The sequence below is a fragment of the Anopheles arabiensis genome, assembly GCF_016920715.1.
Source record: "Anopheles arabiensis isolate DONGOLA chromosome X unlocalized genomic scaffold, AaraD3 X_pericentromeric_contig0003, whole genome shotgun sequence".
NCBI classification, from domain to species: Eukaryota; Metazoa; Arthropoda; class Insecta; order Diptera; family Culicidae; genus Anopheles; species Anopheles arabiensis.
Window position 1 is genome coordinate 1,510,001 of NW_024412081.1, and position 7,500 is coordinate 1,517,500.

Sequence of the window (7,500 nt, forward strand, 5' to 3'; positions counted from 1 at the left end):
ACATTGCTAGGCCAGTACGGCACTCTGCGCACTCTTGCTTGTCCTCTTCGAGCGACGGGCCTCTAAGCGGGGTTGTATTCCGGTACGACACATCGACTGGTACACATTGCACGCACTAACGATCTCTCTGCACTGAATGGAACTCATTCATAACCACCGTGACGGGAGACTTTGCTAGTACGCACGATACTCTGCGCATGTGCACATGTTTTACAACCCAACCAACTTAAGCACCTAGGGGAAGTTGTGATGCCATCTGAACACCCACCGACTGATGCATTGAACGGCTAAAGTTGACCTTCAATCCGAACTGGCACTTTGCGGCGTGGAGGCAGTTGCGCGACCACTCCTATCCCAAACCAACAAAGCATGGTGTATCCTAAGTGTTCGGTACAAGCACACCACGACGGGACACATTGAACGGTTCAGCGATCTCTCTGCACTAGTGGAAGAACTCCAACGTGATACGGGAGACATTGCTCTAAACCGAACGGCATCTCTGCGCGTTTACTTGACGCACCCCAACTTGGTCAACTGTTGGACTTTTTCGTAATCACGGCGGGACACATTGAACGAGCTCTAACGGATCTCTGCACGCATGGAACATGGTGGCGGGAATCATTGCTAGAACCGAACGGCGCCTCTGCGCGATGTACAAAGCCCAACAGGAACCTCGTATCGGCTGCCGAGCCGGAGCTTGAACAACTTGGACTTTCACCTCTAATTTATATCAACTCACCACTCCCCGAGGGATCCGCAGAATTGCTTCTGGGTCCCGTATCGTTATTGCGATTCGTTTTTGCATTACACTACATTGAACTATTCCAACTTGTTTATCCGCATGGCGAACATTTGCTGCATAGAACATTTAAGTTCCACTTCGCTCTCCCCTACGTGGGTCTGAGCTTCGCTCTCAGGGAAAAATATGCCACATTTGGTAGGGAGACCCGGTTTCATCACGCTTTGTGCCCTGCACCATATATACCCTCATAAATTTATTCATTGGATTAGATCCAAGGAACACCAGATCATGCACCACTACCCATAATAGCTCATCGAGCTTAGCGTGAATCCTTCGGGTTTCCCTAAGAAGTTCGATTGGTCTTGCAGAGTTTAAAAACAACGAAGCTTAGTTTCAAGCAATGGTTAATATACGCGTATTCAAAACCCTTAGCTGTTACAACTTTTTACTAGAAACCATCACGACGAAGTCTTTGGGTCCGTAGACCCGTGATGTACTGCTCCAGGGAACGTTTTGATAGGGTGGAAGCTCAAAATCATAGGTTAAAATCATCGGCAGAGCCCACCAGACACCACTTTTGCTTCATTAGTTCGGACTATAGGCATACGACGATTTTTATCGCGGAGGGACGTATGACCCAAACGGGGGCTTAATGACCCACTGCCACTGCAAACCATGCTCCTACGACTAAATAGAGGTAAAAACTACGATTTGGTGCAATCTTCATGTTTGACCTCGTAGCAAGGTACCCTCCCTATAGTAGGCAATGAACAAATGATCATAATCCCAGGAGGGCAAAAATGGGAACCCGAAAGGAAAGCGCTGTTGGCGCGCCTAAGCTACTGGCCCGTAAAATGGTACCCCCAACAAAGTTGTCGATTGACATTCTGATTGCACTTTTCATCATCTAGGGTGCGTTCCTTACACGTTTTGAGGTGTTTTAGCGAAAAACATGTTTTGAGCCACACGAGCTCTCCGGCCCGTTCGGTGCACATTTTTGAAAAAGCTAGGAGCTGCCCCTAGGTTCGGGGTGTCACAAAATATTGAAAAGTGGTCAAAAACCGCTATCCAGAATCGGATGTAGAATCATTAGACGAACTTAAAATTGTTCTACGACCAATGTCTGCGACGTTTAGTATTCAAGATATGGCCCGCCCTAGGTCTGACCTTGCATTTTCGTGAAAATTTAAAGCATGGCCATAGGGACGGGTAAAATAGCTATTTTGAAGCAAAACCCGTATGACTTTAAATGGCCATAACTTTTGAAAAACAAGAGCTAGGTTGCGTTCCTTACACGTTTTGAGGTGTTTTAGCGAAAAACATGTTTTGAGCCACACGAGCTCTCCGGCCCGTTCGGTGCACATTTTTGAAAAAAGCTAGGGAGCTGCCCCTAGGTTCGGGGTGTCACAAAATATTGAAAAGTGGTCAAAAAACCGCTATCCAGAATCGGATGTAGAATCATTAGACGAACTTAAAATTGTTCTACGACCAATGTCTGCGACGTTTAGTATTCAAGATATGGCCCGCCCTAGGTCTGACCTGGCATTTTCGTGAAAATTTAAAGCATGGCCATAGGGACGGGTAAAATTGCTATTTTGAAGCAAAAACCCGTCTGACTTTAAATGGCCATAACTTTTGAAAAACAAGAGCTAGGGTGCGTTCCTTACACGTTTTGAGGTGTTTTAGCGAAAAACATGTTTTGAGCCACACGAGCTCTCCGGCCCGTTCGGTGCACATTTTTGAAAAAAGCTAGGGAGCTGCCCCTAGGTTCGGGGTGTCACAAAATATTGAAAAGTGGTCAAAAACCGCTATCCAGAATCGGATGTAGAATCATTAGACGAACTTAAAATTGTTCTACGACCAATGTCTGCGACGTTTAGTATTCAAGATATGGCCCGCCCTAGGTCTGACCTGGCATTTTCGTGAAAATTTAAAGCATGGCCATAGGGACGGGTAAAATTGCTATTTTGAAGCAAAACCCGTCTGACTTTAAATGGCCATAACTTTTGAAAAACAAGAGCTAGGGTGCGTTCCTTACACGTTTTGAGGTGTTTTAGCGAAAAACATGTTTTGAGCCACACGAGCTCTCCGGCCCGTTCGGTGCACATTTTTGAAAAAAGCTAGGAGCTGCCCCTAGGTTCGGGGTGTCACAAAATATTGAAAAGTGGTCAAAAACCGCTATCCAGAATCGGATGTAGAATCATTAGACGAACTTAAAATTGCTCTACAACCCCCAGTCCGACGCCTCGTATTCGAGATATAGCACTTTGTAGGTCTGACCGAGCAATTTTGTACTGAAATGTATGGCGGACATGTTATTCATTAAACAACATTAACTTGCATCGTGCCCTACTTCATCGGCACAGCTACTATCGACTATCTATTGTTGAAATGGATTGAGTTTGACCATTTTAGCTCTTTTCTTATGCCGTGCACCAACAGTGTGTACCGATCAGGGAAAGTACACTACTTACGCGTTCATGGATGTATATGTTGGTACAAGTTGCCGGTCGGAATAGCAGTGCACCAAAACTGTGTACCGATCAGGGAAAGTACAAGACGGAGGGCGCAGCCCGAGCGTACGCGTTCATAGATGTCCATGTTGGTACAACCTACATGTACGTACCTTGTTTTTGTATCAAAAGTTCCAATAAAGTGTTTGTATGCTTAAAATGCTTATCTCAACCGGTCACCTTTTGGCCTGCCCTTTTATAGACAGAAACCTAGAACGATACTCGCGATGTTTGTGTTTTTCCATTCGCCCGGGACGACGAAATGAGCTCTGTGCACATCGTGCAGAAAACTGTCTCCTCCTCGTATGTTTTGTCCCTCCACGCATATAATCACCCACATTTGTGTTCAACACGGACGGCGCAGCCCGAGCGAACGCGTTAATGTTTATGTTTGTGCACACTAAAGTTACAATCCTAGGATTTGGTTATTGCGTCGCAGTGCCCGACCGTCGCGGACACCATTCTTGGACAAAAGTCCAAGTACGTAGAGTACATTCCTAGGTATGTGCCCGTTCGTGACTTTCGTTGCGTGCTTACAGACACGCTTGGGTATGTTTACCATACAAGGTTTACTAGGAAAACCTGGGAAGGACGCTTGCCCTCCCGTCGCGGACACCATTCTTGGAAAGAAGTCCTGGTACTTAGCGTTCTTTAATGTACTTGATCAGTTTGTATTGCAATTGCTTTGTGCCATTGACTTTTGCTAATGCTCACTAAGGGGTGTTCGTTTGCGATGTGTATGATAAGCAACTGTCTATTCTTACCAGCAGTTAATCAACACTTTTCACCCAAATCATAGGAACGTAGAGTACTTTCCCTGATCGGTACACAATTTTGGTGCACCTCTAACTTCGCCAGCACTTTATCGTTACGTTTTGTGCACAACCTTGGGACATGGTGTAAGTTTCATCATTGTTATGTTTGATTCGGTTTATTATGATTGAAAAATACGCTACGTCCAAGAAATCTGAACTCGAATACTTTTGCCACGTTGCGCAAAAGCTACTGAGCAACTCCTAGCCGTTTACCGATTTATAATTTAATTTTCGTTATTAGTTTTAAAAAATACGCTAAGTCCCAAAATCTGAACTCGAATACTTTTTCTATGTGCCGCCAAAAGCTACTGAGCAACTCCTAGCCGTTTACCGATTTAAAATTTAATTTTCGTTATTAGTTTTAAAAATACGCTAAGTCCCAAAAATCTGAACTCGAATACTTTTTCTATGTGCCACTAAAAGCTACTGAGCAACGCCTAGGTTGGTACATTTCTGGTACATGGAGTGTATGCGTGCAGGCGTACTGCCGTGCTGGACTGGAAAATCGCACTTGCTACTAGAACGTAGAGTAATTCCCTAGATAGGTGCTTTTGCATGCCTCTGTTCGACGTCCATGCAACTTGGAACGTGCGACACACGTAGCTAGGCTTCCCCATACATATTCCCTAGGGTAGCACCAAATTGCACACTTTCAGGGGTATATTTTGGTACGGTGTACTGTGCATGGTACAAGTATCATTAGCTCGTGCAATTTATTTTGCATCAAGTTGCGATTGCTGGTGCGTCGAGATAGGAGTGTTTCGCGACTTTTGCCAAGCTTTGGTGCCATTTGGTGAATAATTAATGTTCTAGCCACAATAAACGTGCCACATAATGCCAATAACGAAAACGCCATTTTCAAGGGACTTCCAGTCAAAATGTTTGCAATCAGCGCTTTCCTGTCGAGTTCAGGATTTGGGACTGAGCGATTTTTTCACGATCCAATCAAACGACCAGTTCGTGAATAAACAATTCATACAACAGTACATCCCTTCAAAGTAGAAAAAAGCCGAATGCTAGGGAGCTCCAGTCAAAAACGTTGTCATTGGCGCTTTCTTCTCGAGTTCAGGATTTGGGACTTAGCGTTTTTTTCACGATCCAGCCAAAAGACCAGATCGTGAAATAAACAATTAACACAACTGTACTAGTACATCCCTTCAACTGAAGCAAGCGCACCATACATGACCCGTACGCTAATCATCCAAGCACATGACACGTCAACTAAGTCAACACATAATACAACTTGGAAAACTAACGGGTAAGTAGGTCATCTCGTACACGACGACACACCGACCAAACCAGGTCAACACGTCACATGCACAAGACATCCTACTACCAAGGCCGACCACCTCGACACACGACCTGTTAACCGAACATGGTCAACACCATCATGTGCAAGGCAACCGGGCCAAACGGGTCAACTTATACAACTTGTAACGAGCATGTGTAAGCTTACTGGTGTGGTCCGCACGGTCCTCACATCAAGACAATCAAGTCGAGAACGAGGCACGCCGACAAGCTCATTAGTGTTAAGTGTCCTTCTCCATCCTATGTCAAGTCACTCGTCTGACACGGAAGTAGCCAACTCTTGTCCACTAGTATAAAGGAACGGTCTCCAGACCAGGTCAAGTCACTCGTCTGACAAGGAAGGAGCACGCACCAAGCTTCACCAGAGCACGGTACCACGGTCCCCAGACCAAGATGGTTAGTTACGCCAACGAGGAAGGGGCACGCGTTCCCTTGCTACACTCAACTTAGTACACTCATGCTCTCACAAGAGTATCCCCTGTGTCGACGTGGTCCCCAGACCAAGACGAGCTTGCGCACATCGAGGAAGGGGCACACGGACAAACCACCAAGCATGGGTCGCCTGAGAGGATCGATGCGAACGCATCTCTACAACTCGCAGCTCCCAGCCTGAAGTCCCGTCGTTTGCGGGCGGTTGATAGGTGTCGAAACTAGGTATATCCACGTTGGGCAGAGCTCAAGCCAACGGCGTTCCCAGTTACGGTACTAACACGTGCAGCGAACTCCACTCATTGCGGCCTAGGTATAGCGGGATGAGACGCCGGGCTGCAGACGCAGACTCCAACGGATCTCAGAGGGTTGTTAGGCCCGCTAGCTTCCGAACACCTAATGGGTTTGAGAAGCGCTATCAGCTCGGATTGGCTACGACCTTAGAGGCGTTCAGGCATAATCCAGCGGACGTAGCGTCATACCAAAGTCCGGTCGGACTAGTATTGAGCCAGTGGTCCGTACCTGTGGTTCCTCTCGTACTGCACAGGAATTCCGTTAAGATAGCGACTATAAGCACACACCAGTAGGGTAAAACTAACCTGTCTCACGACGGTCTAAACCCAGCTCACGTTCCCTTGAAAGGGTGAACAATCCTACGCTTGGTGAATTTTGCTTCACAATGATAGGAAGAGCCGACATCGAAGGATCAAAAAGCCACGTCGCTATGAACGCTTGGCGGCCACAAGCCAGTTATCCCTGTACCCAGGAGGGTATGATCGCAGCCATGTTGAAGGCCTGCGACGAGACGATGCAACGGGTTACCCGAGTGCACCAAGACCCGCACCGTAACACATTTTGGTGGTCTCCTCCTGGCTCGCCTGAGGAACAACTGCGAGGTTGCCCGTGACCGGATGCTGCGGACGGCTGATTTGGAGGAGCGCAGCATAGCAGCAGCTGAGCACAGGACAGCAAGGGCAGAGCTCAGCCGAGCAATTCGAGCTAGCAAGCGGAACTTGTTCCAGGAGCTGATCGAAATTGCAGAAGAGAATGCGTTCGGGGCAGGATATCGGGTCGTCATGTCCCGGCTCCGGGGCAGTCGGACGCCTTCAGAAGCGGACCGGGTCGTCCTCGAACGCATTGTGTCCGACCTCTTCCCTGAGCATCCGCCCTGTGACTGGTCGCAGCTGAGCAACGTTGGAAGCGTCGAGGGAGCAACAACAACGGCGGGAATTGCACCGGTAACGGACGACGAGCTGCTGCTCATCGCGAGCCAGATGGCAAATCGCAAAGCACCAGGGCTCGATGGCATCCCGAACGCGGCAGTGAAGACGGCCATCATGTTGTTCCCGGAGGTCTTCCGGGTCCTGTACCAGGATTGCCTCAATCGCGCTTCGTTTCCGGCGCAGTGGAAGAGGCAACGACTGGTGTTGCTGCCGAAGCAGGGGGAAGCCTCCGGGAGAGAGCAGCTCGTACCGACCCCTCTGCATGCTCGACGCACTGGGGAAGGTACTTGAGCGCCTCATCCTGAATCGCCTCAATGAACATCTCGAGGCCGTCTTCACCCCGACTGTCGGACCGGCAGTTCGGATTTCGTCGAGGGCGGTCGACAGTGAGCGCCATCCAGCGGGTTATTGAGGCCGGCCGTACCGCCATGTCGTTCCGGCGAACGAACGGCCGGGATAACCGTTTCTTG

At 48.2% G+C, this 7,500-nt stretch overlaps 1 pseudogene; it reads right to left on the reverse strand.

Moving 5' to 3' along the window:
• Nucleotides 1–5,916: 5,916 nt before the first annotated feature.
• Nucleotides 5,917–7,500, reverse strand: part of LOC120907308 — a 7,081-nt pseudogene continuing 5,497 nt past the window's right edge.